The sequence below is a fragment of the Wyeomyia smithii genome, chromosome 3, assembly GCF_029784165.1.
Source record: "Wyeomyia smithii strain HCP4-BCI-WySm-NY-G18 chromosome 3, ASM2978416v1, whole genome shotgun sequence".
Classification (NCBI taxonomy): Eukaryota; Metazoa; Arthropoda; class Insecta; order Diptera; family Culicidae; genus Wyeomyia; species Wyeomyia smithii.
In genome coordinates, this window is record NC_073696.1 from 252,905,930 (window position 1) to 252,928,665 (window position 22,736).

The following is a 22,736-nucleotide window of genomic DNA, read 5'->3' on the forward strand; positions in this document are numbered from 1 at the left end:
GATTCTTTTTTGTTAAAATGTTTGTCAATGTTCAGAAAAGACATTCGAAGAAAAATTATTAGTATCTGATCACTAAAACTTGAGATACTATTCACAAAACTACGTAAAATATGCAAAATTATGACTTTTTATGCTCAATTCGTCTCTAAATCAATTCACGGTGATATGTGATTCTTTTTTCATTGAAATGTTAGTTGATGTCCATGAAAGACATTTAAGGAAAAATATTAGATATCTGATTACTCCAATTTGAGATATTATTCACAAAACTACGTAAAACATGCATAATTATGACTTTTTATACTCAAATCGTCTCTAAATCAAAATTCAAAGCGATGACATATGACTCTTTACTCATCAAAGTTTTCGGTGATGTTCTGGAAAGACATTTGAGGAAAAATAATAGGTATCTGATTACTAAAACTTGAGTTATTATTCACAAAACTACGTGAAACTTGCAAACTCATGACTTGCCTCTAAATCAAAATTCAAAGCTATGATCTGTGATTTTTTCACAATGAAATGTTTGTTAAGGTTAGGGAAGTTATTTGAGGAAATCACGTGAAAAATGGAAAACCATGTTTTTTTAAATTTGTTTATGTCAGAATTCAAAGCGATATCATGTGATTTTTTTTAAATAAAATGTTCGTTGTTCCTACAACTTTTGCAAATATTTTCCTGCAAAAAAACTCATTTTTTGATTCAGTGCGAGTCGAGCATAATAATTTAATATGTCTGATATTTTCGTAGTTTTGTGGATAGTAACACAATACTGGATTCGATTAACTTTTTCACTTTCATTTTACTTTTATTCAAACTATATCTTGGGAGATTGATTGGAAGAAAGACTACATTTCATTAGTTTAAACATCGATTAAGGGGCGACTTTAGCATTAAAACTCATGCTTTTTTAAATTCTACATAGTTTTGTGAGTTAAAGCACAATTGTGAGTTTCCAGAAAACCTTCACTTCTTCTCAGACGTGTTCCTTGGACACTAATAAACTTTTTTCATTTTGAAAAAAAAAACACATGTCATCTCTTTAGATTTCATTGTAGAGGAAACCTAAGCATGGCTGGTCATGCTCATGTGCAATTCTTCTCACGTTAATTTCTTTCTTTCAAAAGAGACACGAAAAGAGGTTTTACTGTAAACGATTGTGGAGTTGCCCGAATTTCACCCAATATAGGTATAATCGGAACTGGGATGGACCCACTCATTTTCCAAAATGGCGACTTTCGGTTCCAGGAAAATAGTCTAAAGTGGTATTTGACCAACAATTTCAATACTTCCGAAAGTGGAACTCCATACGCCATTTCGAGATTCTGAATGATGACGTAAAGTTTACGTTCTGTGCGTTCTTAGAATATTGGCAGTCCCTCTACAATTATGGGTCAATACACATGTTGCCTAAATGTTGAAAAATGAATTTAAAATCGGAAAAATTATCAACAATGAATGTTTTATTTTCCCTTTCTGTATTCTGATGTATACTTTCGATCGACAATTAGTTTCACTGCAGCTGATGCGTGTAAATCGGTTAATAAGAAAAATAGTACTTGCATAGCAAAAGACACAATTATGGGTCACTTTTGCCTTTCAAGATCATTGAGTTTATAAAACCACCAAATCCATCACAAAAGTTATTTTATTGTTGTAAAAGCTGGATAATAAGTTATTTTATTAGATCGTGATGTATTTTCATGCAAAAGTGATAAAAATAGCCGAAATATGGACTGACCCACAATTGTGCACCGCAAAACGTAACATTACTACAATTACGGGTGATTCACTTATTGTAACCGAGCAAAATTATTGTTTTTAGTAACATTTTCAACATTAAATCATTTTAATCGTATGAATAGGGTTACAATTGAGTTATAAAAAACACCACTGCCAATGAAAATTGTTCAGTTTTATGAGAATAGACGTATTTGTGTAAAAAAAACCCATAATTGTAGCTGACCCATAATTGTGGAGGCACTGCATACGATGCGAAATATTTTTGAAGTATGTTGTGCTAATGCATCAATGAAATATAAAAAAATGATTCTCAATTTTTAAACTTTTGATCCCGAGCATCGCCGGGAACGTTCAACTAGTTATCGATAAACCGACAATGACGAGAAAATCAAAAATGTTAAAAACTAAAATCTTGATGCATTCATTTATACAGATTATATTGCAGGTAATAGTAGCGCGATAGATACAAATGATATAAAGGTCAAACTCGAAATGTCTTTGTAAATAATAATTTAATGAACTTCTGAACTGATTCTTTTGGTTTGAATGCAACTATGTTTAAAATAGTAATCCTTCTTTCATAGCACTTTCATCATTCAAAATCCAAGTTTTGTCCTAGAGCTCGAACTGGAAAAAATGAGAGATGGTAGGTAGGTTTTCAACCATTCCTGTGAGTTTTGGTGTCCCTAGCAAAGATAACTTTTCCAAAGAGTTGTTCCCTATGCAAACGTAAAAGCGACGAATCCGATAAGCAATTCCTCGGCGGCCTTCTGATGCATTTCTGCATTCTCTAAAAGCAGCAAAATTCACAGGAATGGTTGAAAAGCTGTAAAACCTTTGGAGGGCAACTTTTTTTTCGCTTTTGTCGACCAGTGTTATTGAATTTTTTTTAACACCGTTTAGTCAGACTAGACTAAGTGACATTTTTATCAAATCGAGGAAAATAAAATTTAAGTTAACTATTCTGTAAACTTTGAAGTTTTCAATATTTTTGCACATTTTTTAATATAACTTAAAATTACTTTTTAACTGAGCAGTTCCACAAAAAATGTCTCAGTTTCAATATTTTTTGTCATTTTAGATTTGGCCTAAACTTTGCATAAACGTTTCTATAGGCTGAGAAGCTAGTTAAAATGCTATTTTGGGAGGGTTATTGTGATTATAAATATTTTCAGAGCCAAAAGTTTTTTGATCAGTGTGACGTCTCTGGAAAAGTTTTAGACAGTAATTTTATCTTTCCGATAAAAAAAACTCTGAAAAATTGATTTTTTAATGTAAAAGAAACATTAAAATTAACATAAAAAAGCTTATTTTTCAAAAATCTTTTTTTGTGTAAAAATTACAAAAAAAAATACCGAAGCGATGAAGAAATCAAAGAAAAATTAAATTTAGGAAAAATTTACAACATGTTTATTTTTGGAAGGACAATATTATTATCTATAACTTTGCCAAAGGCACTATGCCAATCAAACCAACTGTTTCGATTATAAAAATATTTTAATTACCCACAGAGTGTCCAATTGGAGATTAAAATTATTTTTTCAGCTAAATCGGTTTGTTTGACTGGCATAACTAGTGTCTCTGGTAAGGTTGTAGAAAATAATTTTGTCCTAAAAAAATATGCCCTGTGAGTTTCTGCGACACCCAAAATAATAAAATGCATTCGGGACCATTCCTAAACTACGTGGTCATATTTTGATCCCTTTCATACCCCCCTTCTCCTCCGTGGTCTTTCGTGGTCTTTTGTTTTGTGATCTTATTCTGCAAATATATGTACAATAAAGTATGAAAAATTTATGAAAAAAATGAAGGTTCAAGAAAACTGATTATTAGATATTGCGCAAATTGTAAATAGAATTTTCAGTAATATCATTTTCTCAAAACCAAAATAACAAACAGATAATGGTTGTTTAATTATTGATAATATTTCATTGTCTTCAACAAATATAATAATTTCCTTACCTGAAAGTAATTTAAAATACGCTTTTCTGTTGAGTATATTCAAAATGATTTTTAATTTGTTGTTGAGTATCAAAATAAATAAAATTTGTTTAAGCAAATTGATCATCTACGATAAATTTTTCGCTTATAGTTATGGTAAATTGTATACTCATCTAGAAATCATCTAGAAAAATATTTAGTTGATAATAAGTGAAACCTTTTAATTTAATTTTAATTTAATTTATTTCCGATATATTTTTTACACTTGAATCGCTAGAACAAGTTTGCACTTCCAGTGAGCATCTGCTCTTTTAAGGAAGTGTGATACGATGTTGTTAACTATAAGTTGAAGCTGGTGATGATACTTGTCGACAATTGTGGGGTGGTGCTGGTGGTTCGCGCGTTGATGGCGTTGCTCTGGTTACGGCGTACGGCAGATGCATTGGTGAGTAGTGTTTTGTGGTATTCGGGTGTAATCCAGAATTGGGCTAGATACTGTGGTATTTTCGTTTTCATGATAGCTCGCAAACGACGCTTGAAGATATATGTTGTGGGGGCATTTTTACATGATGGGGGGAGGTCGTTAAACAGTTTGCTACCAGTGTACGACATTTTTCGCGACCGTATTCCGTGTTGAATCGTGGCAAATACAGGTGACCAGTTTGTCTGCTTGAGCGGTTTTCGTGCATTTTTCTTGTGACAAGGACGGTTGAAGTGATGTTATTTCGCAAGTGGATCAACATTTGATACTCCTGGGGTACACGGATTGGTAGGGTTGAGTCCCTGGGATCTTCGTATAGTAGATGAGTGGGATACAGATGAGGTTTCCGGAACACGGCTTTCAAGCTTCTGTTTTGTATCACCTGTAGCTCTCTCAAAGAAGATTTGCAAGCCAGTCCCCACGTTGCAACTAGGTACTGGAGCCGAGAATGGATTAGTGAGAAGTATAGTGTTTTCATAGTCGCCAAAGGCAAAAATGATGAAACCTTCCTTAATATACCACAGAGTGATGTTAGCTTTCGCTTGAGAGACTCAAGATGGGCCTTCCAGTTCATTCTATTGTCTAGCGTTAGGCCGAGAAATGGGTATTCAAATACTTCTTCGATGACACGATTGGCGATTTCAATTGGCTCGCGAGCCGGGAGTTCTCTGCGGGACGAGTGAATGAGCATATACTTGGTTTTCGATAGATTCATTGACATCAAATTAGTTTGAAGCTGGATAGCAGTGCATTCTGTTTCTTGATAGAAGACTGACGTGTCGTCAGCAAAGAGACGTAACTTTCCATGCAGCTCTAACTTGGCCAGGTCATTAATAAACAGCAGAAAAAGAATTGGCCCCAAGTTACTACCTTGGGGCACACCAGTCGACACGGCCCCATAGTGATCAACGGGTAATCATCTTTTAGGCACCTGACGATAGCATTACTTAAACCTGGGACGTAGGGGAGTGATGCGATAAAAAGCCCGAGAAAAAGAAATTGAATCCACCAACGCATCGTGCTTTGTGATGTGGTAAAAGTTTGTAGGTAATCTCTAAACTGCCGCTCATAGCAAGTCCGTCCCATTTGCGTTTTGGTGCTGACGAGAAAACAGCAATTGAAAATCGTAACGCTTTAGGTGAAATTTTGCACTCAAATGCTTTTTCAATCAATACCATCAACAGAATTTAGTACTGCAATGACAATCTAACACTTTTGCATCATAAAACTTGCATGAACACCGAAATTTGATTAAAATTTGTTGAAAATCATAAGCTGGGACTCACATGCGATTACTTTTACGGTACGTAGCCAGAATGATAGCAAGTCAGTCCCATAGCCAGCTACGACCGGTGATGAAAAACAAACTACTGCAAATCGATGGCGGTGCTATACCGTGCGTTTGGAATGAATCTATCGCTGGTCAATTCATAAATGACCTTCTTTCGTGCTTTATTAAAAAAGTTTTTTGTGAGAAGCATAACACAATATACCTACCAACTGCGCCGCTCAAAATTAAATTAGATTTTGTTTTTACATACTGATAAATTCAAAGTCAGTTTAGGTGTAGGAACTTGTTCTAAATTTTCCTGAGAGCGGACACACGTTCGTGACGGCGGACAGCTTTCACGTAGCAGTGGAAACAAATATGAAAGAATACCTATAGCTTAGGAAAATGTTTGCTCCGTTAAAAAACAGCTAAGTAGCGTACCGAAGTATTTAATATGACTGACAAATTCTTCAAAACGAAATTCACGACAATAATTGAACAATTCTTAAGCACGTCGTTACATGAAATACGGATAAAATACGAAAAGTAGTATTTACTCAAGAATGCTTCAACTAACAATACAGTGACACACCTAAAGCGTTCACTGTCAACAAACAACAGCTGAAAGAAGCTACTGGTGGAAACTTTGTCTTGAAGAAAACATTGTACTATCAGCTAGAGCCACACGATGTAGAACGCGTAAAATTTAATCAAACCTCCTATCGAATATCACTTGGTACATCCAATTCTAAACCTGAAGACCATTAGTTTTGGTAAATATCACATTTTTCATAATCATTTTGGCTGTGGGGTTAAATTGCGAAGATTTTTTCAATGGGACCGACTAGCGATCACTTTTGCTATGGGACAAACCAACTTGCTATTTTTTTCATAGTTCCTCAGAACAAAGTATTCAAAAATATTTGTTTTATCGAAAGTAGATATAAAAAGGAATTGATTCCATAAATAAACTCAAAATTGATAAAAATGCAATTGGGACGGACTTGCCATGAGCGGCAGTAAAGCTCAAACTAACTCTAACGTTTCAATATAGGTACTTTGAAAGAGATCCTATAGACAGCTATGACAACCTATCGTAAAGCTTTGTACGAAAAACGGTACAACTATATGTAAGTTTTTTGAAAAAAACAATGTCAGAGTTTTTGAAGAAAAAAAAATGTACTATTTTTATAAAATGTTTTTAATAAACTTGTAGATCCCCTTAGGAAGGCCAAGTTCAAAGGCCGAAACGTCGGACATAAAACCTAGTAGCGTTTTGATACACCCCTAAGACTGAAAAAGCCGTATTTCCCTTGAAATAAATTACAAAGTTTTTGAATGTCGAACAAAATATAAACATCTTTCTTTCTTCCTTCAGTTCACGAACATCCAGCTCTTATATATTGTTTTTAAGACCAAAACGTTGATTTTTTTACCGGTCGTTGAGTATTGAAATATACTTTCAGGAAAAATAACATAAATCCCGACGCATTGCAAAATAGAACTATTATTCTAAAGAAGTAAATGCCATATAAGGCAAAGCATGTTTAAAACAAAAAAAAAATTTTTTCGTTCGGATAAATTTGAAATATGTTTCAAAAATTTGATTACAGTTAATTGCTGACAACTCTCAAACTTTCCGTGACACTTATTAATTAGTCGTGTCAAATAAATATATTAATTAAAAAATTGCGAAAGCTTCGACTTGACTTAGTGGCAATAATAAATTATAAGTCAGAAAAAGACTACGTGGTTTATTCGTTAACCCGCACGCGGGGGGATTTTTCGTGGTCTTTTGATAAGCCACCCCCCGTCTCCCTATATATGACTACGTGTTTGGGAACGGCCCCTTTGAAACAAACCAAAAATTATTTTTCTTTCAACCAATCAACAGTTAGAATGGAATGTTGTAATGCAACAAACAAATAGTTTTCTCTTTACTCAATCAAGTTATTCGAAATCATCCTCGTTCTCTTATTTCTCGTTCTTTCTAACCTTTCTTTTCTTCTACCTTGTATATTCGTCAAGTGCAAAGTCAGAATCACTTCTATGCCATAATCTGAACTTGTTTTTGACATTGTAAAATTGTGTGTCCCCTAAACAAGAGTAACATTTCTCAATTATGTGTTCAACGATAGCGAACCATTTACTTTTTATTCATTCATTGATCAAGTATACTCTTTTGATAACACGTTTAAAATATTTTTGATAAGGTACCTGGCAATTTTGAAACTTATGCTGACTTTGAAGTCAGAGTGTTTTGAAACAATACTAAAAATTCAGGCAATTACAACTTTTTCTGCTTAACACATCGATCACTCTGTCTGCACACTATAAGGCATGATATCTGGTCAGCCTAGTGATAGCAATGAACTATCTGATAAAACACATTTAAATACACTACGGTGTGCGAAGAGGAGTCCTCTAACACAGAGAAATCCGAAAAAACGCTTGAAAATTTTTACAAGTCGAGTAGCATAGAACATTTGGCCTGTAAGATAGAGCTTCAGAGCTTTAGTTTTGACAGAAATTGCTATGCCCTCCTAAACGAAAGACAAAAAGTGACCTCTTTAATCTTGTGCGCTGCAAATATAACCACATTTTGATGTACGTAAAAGATGCGTAAAATTTATTCCTACAAACAAATTACTAGATACCTTGTAGCGCATTTGGACGGCTTCATATTCCTCGAATTTGACTTCAGTGATGACATGAATTTTATGCTCTGCGTGAATAAAAAATACCTCCCGCATGATGTTACGGTTTTGTCTTTAAAAACAAAAATTACCGGCTGAGAGTTTATTCTTCTATAACTGACTTAGTATACCAGATATCTGTTGAGATATATTCAATTTAATTTATAGTCGCAATGAGCACAAACCAAAATAATGTAATAATGTGCATCGGAAATTTGGTCCGAAATTTCGCGAAATTTCGTAATCGTCGAAATTGGAACTTTAATTTCGCGAAATTTTAGGCGGAATTTAGCGAAATTCAACGAGATTTTTCGGCAATTTCGCGAAACCGAAATTTCGCGAAATTTCGGGAAATTTCGAGTTTTGCGAAATTATACGAAATCATTCGAAATCTCGCACAGCCTTACTTCAGACAACATTTTGAATTGTAAGATGGCAACTTCCGGTTTCTGGAAAACAGCCTGAAATGGACGATCCCCATTAAATATTAGTATTACTGGAACCAGAAATACCATTCAATATGAATGTTTTCGGAACCAGAATTACGCCCAGATGACAGAAATTGATTTCACAGGCAATTTTAAAGTCCAAAATGACGACTTTCGGCTTCTGAAAACAGTCCAAAGTGACCAAATACCACCCAATATGAGTTTTTCTTTAACCAGTATCCTAAATACCATTTTGAAATCCAAGATGGCGACTACCGGTTTGTGAAAAACAGCCTAAAATAAACAAATACTATCCAATATGAGTATCTCTGGACCCAGAATGATGCAATGAGCTAACAATTGACCTCAGGCACCATTTTGAATTGCTAAATGGCAACTTACAGGCAACAGTCGGAAATGACCGAATAATACTCAATATGGATAATTCCGTAAACGTGATGATGCATAGAAACCAAACATTGACCCTGGACACTATTTTGAATTTGAAGACGACGACTTTTAGTTTCTGGAAAACAACAAAAAATACCTCCCAATATGGGTATTTCCGGTGTCAGATTGATGCCAGAAAGTCTGCTGATAATGACAGAATACCACCCAATATGAATATATTCAGAATTAAGGCGATGTACAGAAGCCAAAAGACGAGGATGTTGTCATTTCGATAAAACCAATCATTTCAAACGATTTGTTATTTGACTTTGATCATATCCTATGGCCGATTCGTCGTGCATTTAGAGACTTCAAACAAACCGCAAGGAATCAATGAACTTGGAACGTTCAAATAGTACGACACCACATTTAAATTATGTTGAGGCCACATTTATCGATCAAAGCAGGTATAGTTTTTGAATTTCTCTTCCTTTCATAACTTTTGAGCCACATATCAAATTGTTATGAAGTTTGTTATTTGTAAGTTTGAGAGATGACTCGTTCGTAGACACTAGTAATGTTCAAATAAGTCATGTAATCTTTGAGATAATAGACTTTCGTTGTTTTATTAACAATTTAATACATAACGGTTGCTTCAGTTCGATTATAATCAAATGAAATGGGAACGTGTAGGGCAGCCAAACTTTGAAACCACATGTTCAATCATAATTCATCAGTTAATCCTTAACTAGCCCGCTCATCTGATAATAATAATCAATTCGGTTGTGTAGTTTCTGAGATAATGAAGTTTCGTGATTTTCACAAGTCGGCACATTACAAATGAAGTTACAGTTCGATTACAGTAAAATTCAATAGGGCTTTCTGAGGCAGCTAGACTCATTAATTGACACTAATTTTGTGGAAATCGGGTCGGCCATCTCTGAGAAAAGTGAGTGAGTCCAAGTAGTCTTCGGCATATGTTCCTTTGCATAGCTGGATTTCACATTTTTAAACATAACAGGCAAAGTAATAGTCCGATTGCAAAACAAATCAATAGGGTCTTATGGGGCAATTAGACCTTCCATTTGACACTGATTTTATGAAAATCGGTACAGCCATCTCTGAGAAACATGAGTGAGATTAAACAGTCTTCAGAACACGTTTCTTTTCATAACTTCTGAACCACAAGTTCAATCTTTATGAAATTCAAAACTTAAGGGTTTTCTAGGTAGCCCGTTCTTTTGAGACTAATTTTGTTCTAATCGGTTGTGTAGTTTCTGAGATATTGATGTTTCATGATTTTCACATTTTTAAACATAACCTCTAAACTAAAACATCCATTAGCCATGTCACGAAAGTTTTTAACAAGTTTGAAACATTGATGGTCAGAAGAAGTACATCACGTCACGGTAAAAAGAAAATTATTCGATGAGTGTCCTAGTGCCTCAAAAACAAATTCAACAATTTAAAGAAAAAGTCTACCTCATTCATCTTCGATTCCCGAATTCTGAAGATGATCTCTGAATGCTATAATGGGATGTTTCAGTCTCAGGTGTGTCAAGTGATGCTTCTTTTATATCCGCGTCGTTTTCATCCATCCATCAGCGATTCGGGGAATTAGACTTCCTGCTGATGACTTGCAGGAACCCATTTCTAAAGAACTTTCTTAACTATTTTTGTTTATGTCCAATGAGTTTCAGATTGACTATCGAACAAGAGGTCGTAAATAAAACAAGGCACACTGAATAATTTTCCAGATCAATTTTTATATTTCAAAATGTTATTCACGTGCTGTCACACAGCTTTATACCCCCACTTTCCTACGTCACACATCTTCACGAAATGTGTGACGTACTTCATGGTTGCCTCCCAAGAGAATCAAACTTTAGTCTGAAGTGATGACACGTGCCGAAATAAGCCAGTTGGAGGTTATCCCGTATTTCGTTTAATTGTTTTTTTTTTTCTATCATTAAAACCCTTTCGTGCGTCACACGTTTAAGCGGGAAGAATGAGTGTGGTCAAGTTTAAGCACTTAATTGCCGAATCAGTTGGTAACAGCTTGAACCGGAGATGGTAGTATGAACTCGCACACGATTTTTTTTTATCTTGATATTAACGCTCAATGTGCCCAAGTGCCGTTGAACTTGAACGTCTCGCAGCTGTTCTGTCTAATCTACATTCAAAAATATGTTTGGAAGGTCTGGATGCGTCTGGGTGTAGTTTTGAACGTTCATTTACAACTGATTTGTTGAAATTAAAGTTTTCATTGAGCAGGCATTGAGTTATGTGTTTAATAAATAAAAGCATCATAAGCATTAGCATGATTACCTGCCTTTAGTTACAACTTGATTATTTCCAAGTTTATTCAAATATTGAAAAGATTTGAAGCATATAAAAATGATTCTTATGTTCCAAATGATAGAATTAAAAATTGAAAAAGCTCGTTTATATTTCTTCGTCGATTTGTGTGTTTAAGATTTTTATCTAGAATACATTTTTGCAAAACGTTCAAAATTTTCCAATTTGTTGTTGCTGACCGTTATCTGTATCCCTAAAATTGCCAATCAGATCGAACCGTCAAAGAAAAAGTTGTAGTCCACTGAATATATTCTGAGAAGAAAAAACACAGAAATTGCGAGAAGTTACGAGAAAATGTGAAAGGTGTTGTCTATTTTGCTATCATCATTCTTTAGGTAAAGTTAGGGAGCTTATACATAAGAGAGTAGCCATGACACTCACCATTAAAGCAACTGTCAACATCAAAACGGATAACGGTAATGCAAAATTATTGCATTGGAATTGCCTTAACGTTGAGGTATAATGTTTCTTAAGCTCAAGTTTCTTAAGCTAGTTACTCAAACGCCCATTACGCAAAGGCGAAGCAGGCGGTCACTTTGGCACTTAATGCATAAGCGAAAAAATTGAAAAAAAAAACAGAACTCGAATAATAATAATTAAAAATCGTTTGAAAATGAAAAAAACAATTCATTGAAAAACGATCCTAACGACGTAACGCGTCCGAAAATAAACGTCTTGATTGAAAATCTTCTCCGTGAGCGATTGTCAACTTCTCTACGCCTGCTTAACAGTGCCTAGTTCGCCATACCTATTTGATTGAGGAGCTCATCTGTTGGTCGTAGATCTTCGAACAAGGGCCGGCGTCACACTATTTTCCCGAGTGGGTAGTAAGAAATAGGGAAGGTTCATTGGTGGCTGGGTTGACTGGAACAATCGCCATGGCGGACGAAAACATGCGTGTAGGCACGTTTTGGGTTCTTGCTTCATTTAATTTATTAATTTTCGTGACAAAATTGTTGGAGTAGATCTTACGCTTCAGTTGTCCAAAAGATCTGGATGGGGTGCAGCTAAGGGACGCCCCATCTCCTCCAACGATCGCTTCGAGTAGTGTGCCGACAGCAGGTCCAGCCAGTACACCGCGTTTCATGGTATTTCTTGATGAACGACGCAACTTCCGGTCGGCACTTCGTACTATAAATTTACCCGTCTACCACCAGTCTGGAGCGAAAGGAGAGCGAAAAGAGCGGCTTTGACACCCCCTTCATTGTCCCCCTGATTGTCAGCCACAGCAGCACCTTTTTGGGGAACTTGGTGTGTCAAATGGACTTCACCGCGGAGCTCACTCTTTCGTGGAGAAATTAAAATACGAAGTGCCCTGCCAGTCGTTGCCATCCATGTTCAGAAGGTAATTTTCACAGTTTGGCCGGTTCGCTTAGAGTCAGGAGCCGTTCGAAACCGGGCTTTCTCTCGATGCTTTGATCGTTGTCCAAAAGTGACGAGATATTGTAAATTCCGAAACGGGCACGATATTCGTTTTTGACGCGGCGGGGTACCGTTCTTTGAACGCGCACACTTCTGAATTAAGTAGCTCCACTGTTTTCGCCATCACGTTTAGAGTTCGGGTTAAATTTTTTCTGCTGACTCATGGGTTACTATGATTACATGGGTAGTTTCGTTAGTGCGTGTAAAAGTAAACCCATGAAAAAGCGACAATTTTTGTGCATTTTTTTTGAAGCAAACGTTAAGGCTCAACAGTTTTGTCTCCTGTAGTTTCTGAGATATTGATGTTTCATGATTTTCACATTTTTAAACATAACCTCTAAACTAAAAATCCGATTACAATAAAATTCAATAGGGTCTTATGGGGCAACAAGACCTTTCATTTGCAATTAATTTCATGAAAATCGGTCCAGCCATCTCTGAGAAAAGTGAGTGAGAATGAAAATCTGCACATACACACACACACACATACACACACACACACACATACAGAAAATGCTCAGCTCGTCGAGCTGAGTCGAGTGACATATGCCATTCGGCCCTTTGGAGCACTTTTATATTTTCGGTTTTGCAAGTGATTGCTATACCTTTCTAGGAGAAAGGCAAAAAAACGTATTCAAATATTTAAATTACCACTAGTGATAATTCGGTGACTGAAGCGGGGCGAGAGCCGTTGTGAAGTTTTGAAAAACCAATAAGGTGACATCCATTAGCCATGTCACGAAAGTTTTTAACAAGTTTGAAACATTGATGGTCAGAAGAAGTACATCACGTCACGGTAAAAAGAAAATTATTCGATGAGTGTCCTAGTGCCTCAAAAACAAATTCAACAAAATAAAGAAAAAGTCTACCTCATTCATCTTCGATTCCCGAATTCTGAAGATGATCTCTGAATGCTATAATGGGATGTTTCAGTCTCAGGTGTGTCAAGTGATGCTTCTTTTATATCCGCGTCGTTTTCATCCATCCATCAGCGATTCGGGGAATTAGACTTCCTGCTGATGACTTGCAGGAACCCATTTCTAAAGAACTTTCTTAACTGTTTTTGTTTATGTCTTATGAGTTTCAGATTGACTATCGAACAAGAGGTCGTAAATAAAACAAGGCACACTGAATAATTTTCCAGATCAATTTTTATATTTCAAAATGTTATTCACGTGCTGTCACACAGCTTCATACCCCCACTTTCCTACGTCTCACATCTTCACGAAATGTGTGACGTACTTCATGGTTGCCTCCCAAGAGAATCAAACTTTAGTCTGAAGTGATGACACGTGCCGAAATAAGCCAGTTGGAGGTTATCCCGTATTTCGTTTAATTGTTTTTTTTTTCTATCATTAAAACCCTTCTTGCGTCACACGTTTAAGCGGGAAGAATGAGTGTGGTCAAGTTTAAGCACTTAATTGCCGAATCAGTTGGTAACAGCTTGAACCGGAGATGGTAGTATGAACTCGCACACGATTTTTTTATCTTGATATTAAAGCTCTCAATGTGCCCAAGTGCCGTTGAACTTGAACGTCTCGCAGCTGTTCTGTCTAATCTACATTCAAAAATATGTTTGGAAGGTCTGGATGCGTCTGGGTGTAGTTTTGAACGTTCATTTACAACTGATTTGTTGAAATTAAAGTTTTCATTGAGCAGGCATTGAGTTATGTGTTTAATAAATAAAAGCATCATAAGCATTAGCATGATTACCTGCCTTTAGTTACAACTTGATTATTTCCAAGTTTATTCAAATATTGAAAAGATTTGAAGCATATAAAAATGATTCTTATGTTCCAAATGATAGAATTAAAAATTGAAAAAGCTCGTTTATATTTCTTCGTCGATTTGTGTGTTTAAGATTTTTATCTAGAATACATTTTTGCAAAACGTTCAAAATTTTCCAATTTGTTGTTGCTGACCGTTATCTGTATCCCTAAAATTGCCAATCAGATCGAACCGTCAAAGAAAAAGTTGTAGTCCACTGAATATATTCTGAGAAGAAAAAACACAGAAATTGCGAGAAGTTACGAGAAAATGTGAAAGGTGTTGTCTATTTTGCTATCATCATTCTTTAGGTAAAGTTAGGGAGCTTATACATAAGAGAGTAGCCATGACACTCACCATTAAAGCAACTGTCAACATCAAAACGGATAACGGTAATGCAAAATTATTGCATTGGAATTGCCTTAACGTTGAGGTATAATGTTACTTAAGCTTAAGTTTCTTAAGCTAGTTACTCAAACGCCCATTACGCAAAGGCGAAGCAGGCGGTCACTTTGGCACTTAATGCATAAGCGAAAAAATTGAAAAAAAAAACAGAACTCGAATAATAATAATAATTAAAAATCGTTTGAAAATGAAAAAAACAATTCATTGAAAAACGATCCTAACGACCTAACGCGTCCGAAAATAAACGTCTTGATTGAAAATCTTCTCCGTGAGCGATTGTCAACTTCTCTACGCCTGCTTAACAGTGCCTAGTTCGCCATACCTATTTGATTGAGGAGCTCATCTGTTGGTCGTAGATCTTCGAACCAGGGCCGGCGTCACACTATTTTCCCGAGTGGGTAGTAAGGAAGAGGGAAGGTTCATGGGTGGCTGGGTTGACTGGAACAATCGCCATGGCGGACGAAAACATGCGTGTAGGCACGTTTTGAGTTCTTGCTTCATTTAATTTATTAATTTTCGTGACAAAATTGTTGGAGTAGATCTTACGCTTCAGTTGTCCAAAAGATCTGGATGGGGTGCAGCTAAGGGACGCACCATCTCCTCCAACGATCGCTTCGTGTAGTGTGCCGACAGCAGGTCCAGCCAGTACACCGCGTTTCATGGTATTTCTTGATGAACGACGCAACTTCCGGTCGGCACTTCGTACTATAAATTTACCCGTCTACCACCAGTCTGGAGCGAAAGGAGAGCGAAAAGAGCGGCTTTGACACCCCCTTCATTGTCCCCATGATTGTCAGCCACAGCAGCACCTTTTTGGGGAACTTGGTGTGTCAAATGGACTTCACCGCGGAGCTCACTCTTTCGTGGAGAAATTAAAATACGAAGTGCCCTGCCAGTCGTTGCCATCCATGTTCAGAAGGTAATTTTCACAGTTTGGCCGGTTCGCTCAGAGTCAGGAGCCGTTCGCAACCGGGCTTTCTCTCGATGCTTTGATCGTTGTCCAAAAGTGACGAGATATTGTAAATGCCGAAACGGGCACGATATTCGTTTTTGACGCGGCGGGGTACCGTTCTTTGAACGCGCACACTTCTGAATTAAGTAGTTCCACTGTTTTCGCCATCACGTTTAGAGTTCGGGTTAAATTTTTTCTGCTGACTCATGTAAAAGTGTAAAAGTAAACCCATGAAAAATCGACAATTTTTGTGCATTTTTTTTAAGCAAACGTTAAGGCTCAACAGTTTTGTCTCCTCGATAAAAGTCTCCATTCTGAATTTGAGCTTAATCGGACTTCTAGTAAGGCTTCACTTACAGCAGTTAGTCCTACTTTTTTGACCAATAAAAAAAAGGCTCAAGAGTAGCTCTTGAAGTTTTTGAAATCGAAATCGTTTAGAAATGCATGTAATCTGTAGCGTTATAAACTCTCGCTCAACGATATATAGCAAAAAGCAGTCGCTCGCACATGCACGCGGCAATTTTAAATTTCGGACATAGAAAACATCACATTTGTTTAGTTTTGTCCGATTATTCCGTATGGGTGAGTACCCACAGAGATATTTTCCGAGTGAGTACTAGTACCCACTCCGTCCTTTTTCTCTCTTCGTTTAACAGCCACTGTTCTACCACAGACTAACAGACGTAACACTGGAACCTAGCTTCATTGCCGTAAAAAACGATCATTTCAAATCTCTAATCGAAAAACAGTCATCGCGCGATAACGCTGTTTGAGGCGCTGTCATGCAATTTCATATACATATTTTATAGTTCCCAAATTGACACCTGCACGTACGCTGGCGCTGACGTCGAAAAACAAGTCGGAGCGAACACGGCAGCAGGTGGTGCTAGTGTTACTAGCGTAAAGTACTGCAATCATTCGAACGATGATTTTATTGAAAATTTGTTCAAAGTCTGTTAGTCTGTGGTTCAACCATCCTTCTCCTCTGGATACTCGAGTACCGTCACCAGGGGATCATAGCTGTCGCGTAAGCTTAAGAAGAGTTAAGCTACCGAGTCCAAGCTTAGGAAAAGGACTGGAGAGCGACACTATACTGACGACTTTTCTCTCTTTTCACTCTACAGCCTCATGCATGAGCTATTCATGAGAGCTCACATACAGCTACAGCTCACACAAGCAACGAAACTGTCTTGTGTTGCGCACGACAGCTCATTCTTGCGCATGTATTTTGTTCGTTCGGACATTACAGCCTAGTTTGCTCATTTTGAGGATGTTCTGTTGCTGTTGACAGCCTGCTGATCGGCTACGGCTGTCATCGACTCGCATTTTTCGTTTCTCCTTTTCCACAGGCCGGTGGCATATTGAATACTAAGCAAAACGTTTCCATTGTTGATATTATTCCCCATGTAAGAAAAAACGTGCTTCGCACCATCTCACTTTCATTCTTTCATCGGCCTCACTGTCGTGAATCATAATCACCTGACATCCCGCTCAGATTCGTGCTGAAGGATGTCGGAATATTATCGGCTGTCATTTGCAACAGCTTCGAAGATCCAGGAGATGAAAAATAACAGCCCGTTTGGAGTTAGGCGTCGTACACAAATTACGTAACGCTAAAAACTTAGATTTCAGACCCCCTCCCCCCTATGTAACGATAAGTAACGTTCGATATGACTCCCCCCCTAAAATTACGTAACGCTGGACATCCTGCCCCCCCCCCCCCATCCAAATTTGCAATTTTGAGCAAATTAACAGTTACTAACAGTCTCAACTACCCCCCCCCCCTCCCTCCTATGTAACAATATGTAACGCAGACTTGCCCCCCCTCCCCCCCCTTCATGCGTTACGTAATTTGTGTACGACGCCTTACATGTGTGCTGTCGTCAGTTGATGTCGCACTGTGGTCCAGAAATGAAAAAAGGGGGTCAAAAGTCATTTTCTCATAAACGTTACATTTTAGAGCAATACTGTCTTCGGAAAAGTTTTAGAAGAAAAAAAGATCCTTCTTTGGACATTAACAGATCCGTGATTATCCCCCTACAAGTTGAATAAACAGAATACTTTCTCTAAAAATCAATATTTTTTATCGCCGTCTTTGGCAAAGTTTTCCAAAATAACCTAACAAAAAACTTTGCTGAAGACACTAGGTAGCTATTTCTTAATAATACTGAGCTATCTGATTATGTTCAATGATGTTAAAAAAAAGTTTTTGTCGTTATAATTCATATTTTATACTACTATACCATCAACATCAGACCTTTATTTTTTATATGTTACAGCAGCCTTTTTTATGATAATAAGGTTTCTATCAATTTCTCCTATTCCTCCTGCTAAAAAATTTACTTTTGACAAGTAATTTTCGATTTTTGCTGTTTCCCAACACATTCCACGGCAAGATTACCACCAATTGGATTGTCCATGTGCTCTGCACACACGGCAGTTAAAATTCTTGCAGAAATTTGCAAAAACTCATAAAATCATGGAACAAAACAACTTTAATGTAAGATCATTTATGTCATTTTGATCAATAGCGAATCTTTGTTGCGGAAAACAGCTTTGCATTTTCTCGTTTTGATGCATCTTTTGAACACAGAAAAAGCTACCTAGTGTCTTCAGCAAAGTTTTTTGTTATGTTGTTTTGGAAAACTTTGCCAAATACGGCGATAAAAAATATTGATTTTTAGAGAAAATATTCTGTTTAGCTCACTTGTAGGGGGGTTAATCACGGATCTGTTATTGTCTAAAGTAGGATCTTTTTTTACTCTGAAACTTTCCCGCAGACAGTATTGCTCTAAAATGTAACGTTTACGAGAAAATGACTTTTGACCACCTTTTTTCATTTCTGGACCACAGTGATGTCGGATCGTTTACTGAACGTGTGGGGAGCGGAGAGAGCTGTGCAATACAATGAGAGCCGGATCAGTTGAAAATTTGCTGTCATTGTCTTACAGTCATTTTCATAATACTGACCGAGTCACCTTTTATTTTCACTTCTGCTGTCTTGAACTAACAAACAAAAGCAACAAAAGTTAGCTTGAATGGAGATTCCTTCCGTAGTCGTGTCAACTGCTTCCTTAGCATCGTTTCACTTGAAACGGATTTTCAAACAAAGGTTTCTTGTAGAGCAATCCACATTTCAGTTGCCGTTCGCTTCGACCGAATAAATGCAAGGATTTCATTCGTTGTAAATCCAATGAATGACTTGGCCATTCTGTCGGTTTGATTCCATTTCATGAGAGCATTGCCTGCCGCCGAGGCTGGTTCTGTCAGCAAAGATGAAACTTCAATTTCATTCAATTGAACCTTGATTTGGAAACACCAGTCGGTCCTGTCAACAGCTCATAATTTCTAGGATAACTGCAGACTTTCACTCAGACAAACGTCAACGTACAAGGAACAGTTTATTTAAAACGTCTTCTCGTCTTCTCCATGAGCGCTTATCAATTTCTTAAGAACCGATTGACAGCGCCTACTTCTTCGATAAAAACTTTAAATGCTTGATAAAAACTTTAAAATGATGAGCGAGGGACGCCAAACCAGTTTTCGCCTGCAACCTGATTACACTTGGTATTGCTTATATAAAATTTGTTCGTGTTGAAAAGAAACAAATTATTATGATTTCTCTAATAGTAGAAGGGTGATATCTAACATTGGACTTCGATAGGTTTAAATTTTATCAGAAAAAGCAGCAGACGGATTTAGAGCGATTTTCGAGCGCAGTCAATTTAGGAAACCTTTTACAACACTCACCCCAATTACAGAAGACCTGAAAGGAATAGCTATAGAATATGATGGTACTTGAACACGTTGATTTCATTCAAAATTCGAAAAATTGGCATGGATATTGTCTACACTAGTAGGAATACCCAACTCAAAACAGTATTGGTTTACATGATTGGTTCACAAAATTGCTTGTTGCCACTGCGATATGGTTTACATTAGGCAAACCAAAAGAAACCTGGGAACCCGTTTCAAAAATCATTTGGCAGAGGTTACTAAAGCAGGCAAAGTATCCAAAAATGATTCACCATACCTTTTCAAATCAAAAGTGGCTGAACATATCTCTCCAAAAATGATTCACCATACCTTTTCAAATCAAAAGTGGCTGAACATATCTAAAGGGACATCCACTAACTTCGGATAACATTAACCTACTTTGCCCTATTAATAATTTATGGATATTGGGCTAAGTGAAAGTTTGGAAATTTATGAACAGTATCCATCCAAGCTGCTTTATAAAGACGCTGGCCGGTAACAATTTTTCATGGCTTCTCAAACTCCAGTGACAGTGGCCAGAAAAATATTACCCACTTCAATTAAATGATTTTGGGGTGCTAAAAAGTGCGATTGCTGTGTCACATGGTATGCCCCAACCTTCATCACTATTTGGCGAGTTGATGTTCTTGCTACGTTGTACATTTATCCCAGTTAGACAACCCACTTCGTATGAAGTTTATCACCTCACCGGGACCTTCCCTCCAAATATCGGCAGGTTTTACTTGTCTTGCCGAAAATAAGCAATTCGCGTTGTATTAATACTCGGCATTCATAGAGTAGGTGTTCCGATGTTTCGCTTTAGATGCCACAAAGGCGATATTTATCATTATCAAGGTTGTCTACCTCCTTGAGATGAGACTTGCTCGGACAGTGTCCTGTGATTAGACCTGTGAATGTCCTCAAGTCTTTCTCATTGAGCCTAAGAAGAACGAAGCTCTTCTCGCTATTTGGCTCTATGCATTTTTTCGACTGTCGTAACATGCTTGCGATATCTCAGTTTGCTTTGATGGTTTGCTTTCTCCCATTCATCGAGTTCACCTTTCAAAGCGCTCGGCGCGACTCCATAAAAAGGTTCTGGGCCGACAAAGTTAGTGGTCTCAGGTTTTTTTTTCAATTTTCTCATTCCTTTCGATTCCACAGTGACCAGGAACCCAGTATAAATTGAACTGGTTTTTCTTGGCCAGCTGTCGGAGCGATATATTCCCACACTAGTTAGAAGGGCAAAAAGGAGAATTCAGGGTTATAAGTGTTGCCTGACTATCGCAAAAAATGCATGTTTGCGTGTCGTTGATTTCTTCCCATTCACGTATTCGCGCATTAACCAAGCAGCAAAATTTTTTTCGATTATGAATTTTATGCATTACAGCAACAAATTCTTACGCGAAATTAAGTTGCAGTTACATCTCAGTTTCTTATACAATGACAAAAAAAGCGCAGGAGGTGAAGCCAATTGCGACATTTTCGTTGTTTCAAAACAAGTTACAATAATGAAACCGCAATGTGTATGAACTAATGCATGGAATTTAATAACAACATGGTAAATGCTACATGGTAAAATTTCAGCTACGAAGATGCATCGTAGCAGCAACTAGGGCGCACTTCATGATGTTGTGGTAAGTTTGTAAAATGGCATATGGTCAGAATGGAAGAGATTGTCTGTATAGCGATTTATCTTTGATTATTTCCAGAAATTTGAGGATTCAACTCCAGTTATCAATTTCTATTCACTTTTCTCGTTTGTACTATTTACGTCATTTGCTGTAGAAACACTTGCAAGTTCATGACTCAGTTTTAAATATTGCTTCCCTTATCATGATAATGGTCATTACCAGTTTTAATTTTGCTTCTTCAATTCATCAGTACCTCAGCGTGATGATGAAATTCAAAGCAATTTATTACATTTTGTTTTAGAGACCCACACTTTTCGGACGACTTCTAGTCCAAGTACCCAAAAGTTACAACGCAGTAAATAACCTCATCTCAAAAACAAATATAAGGCGAACGACCGAGCAAAAGTTGCTGTTACATGGCTTCAGAACATGACAGCAACTTTTGGAAGTATTTTTATGTGTTTGTTTTTTGTATCTCGCAAGCATCACGTTGGCAACCTATATGCTTCACCCACTAGATCTATTCAGTGAAGGATAGGTTTTCCAATGCCGTTTACACGTTTTAACAACAAATCCAACATCGCGAATTACGTTGTTGGTGTGAAGATTTTTGAAGCAGCGATGCAACTTTAGTTGTTGCTTGTTTCTTTACAATTTCATCGTAGTAACAAAAAATGTTTCTTGAAACCTCGGAATTTCATTAGTGAAACAAATGATTACAACTTATTTTTTATTATGTTTCAATTGTTGCTTGGGTATATTATCGAGTATATTTCCGCCTGGAATACTGTTGGCCATCGGCCAATGAAGAAAAAAATATCAATTTCTTTCCCTGTGAAACCTACTCCCGCGCCATTGTTCATTTCAGAACTGTCTGTGTAGAGGCAAGGTGAGTCGTCAATTATGGGCCCACCTTTCTCGTTCTGTCTCTTGTATTCTGTAGAGAATTTCAAAGATTGATTTCTTTTCCTCCCAATTCTCGTTGCTTTTTATTAGATTAATTATTGCGATTACTCGAAAATGGAAGAGTGTTAAGGAAAAGTTTTTTGAGTGTTTAAGTTATTCCTACTTCAGGAATGACCTAAATACAGCCGAGTTAATAGCTTTGGTTATAAAGTCATATACGGTTCGTTTTTTTCAGTAGATGGCAATTTATCATTATAAGCGCTGACGTACGTTACTGTCAGTGCCTACGTGAGTATTCTGACCGGTCGATTGTCCCGGTTACCGTAATATTCCACACAAACCGCTTATTACAACCATGCAGTTTAATGATTTCTTAACGAAAATAAATCACGTGAGACCGACTTTCATCTCTTTTCGCTTTGAACATTTATATTTATTGTTTAATTTTAAAACGACTAAATATACCACTTTCGATGTCTGATGGCTTGTTTAGCTGCACTTCGTTAAATGATATGCAAACACTGGAACGCAATATCGTTCCCAACCATTCCGGATTCGTATTCCAGAATATGAATATGAATAACATACAT

At 36.9% G+C, this 22,736-nt stretch overlaps 1 protein-coding gene across 1 annotated transcript in view; it reads left to right on the forward strand.

Moving 5' to 3' along the window:
• The window catches only part of LOC129732940 (cryptochrome-1-like), a 64,620-nt gene that overhangs the window by 31,050 nt on the left and 10,834 nt on the right, over positions 1-22,736 (forward strand). The window lies entirely within an intron of this gene.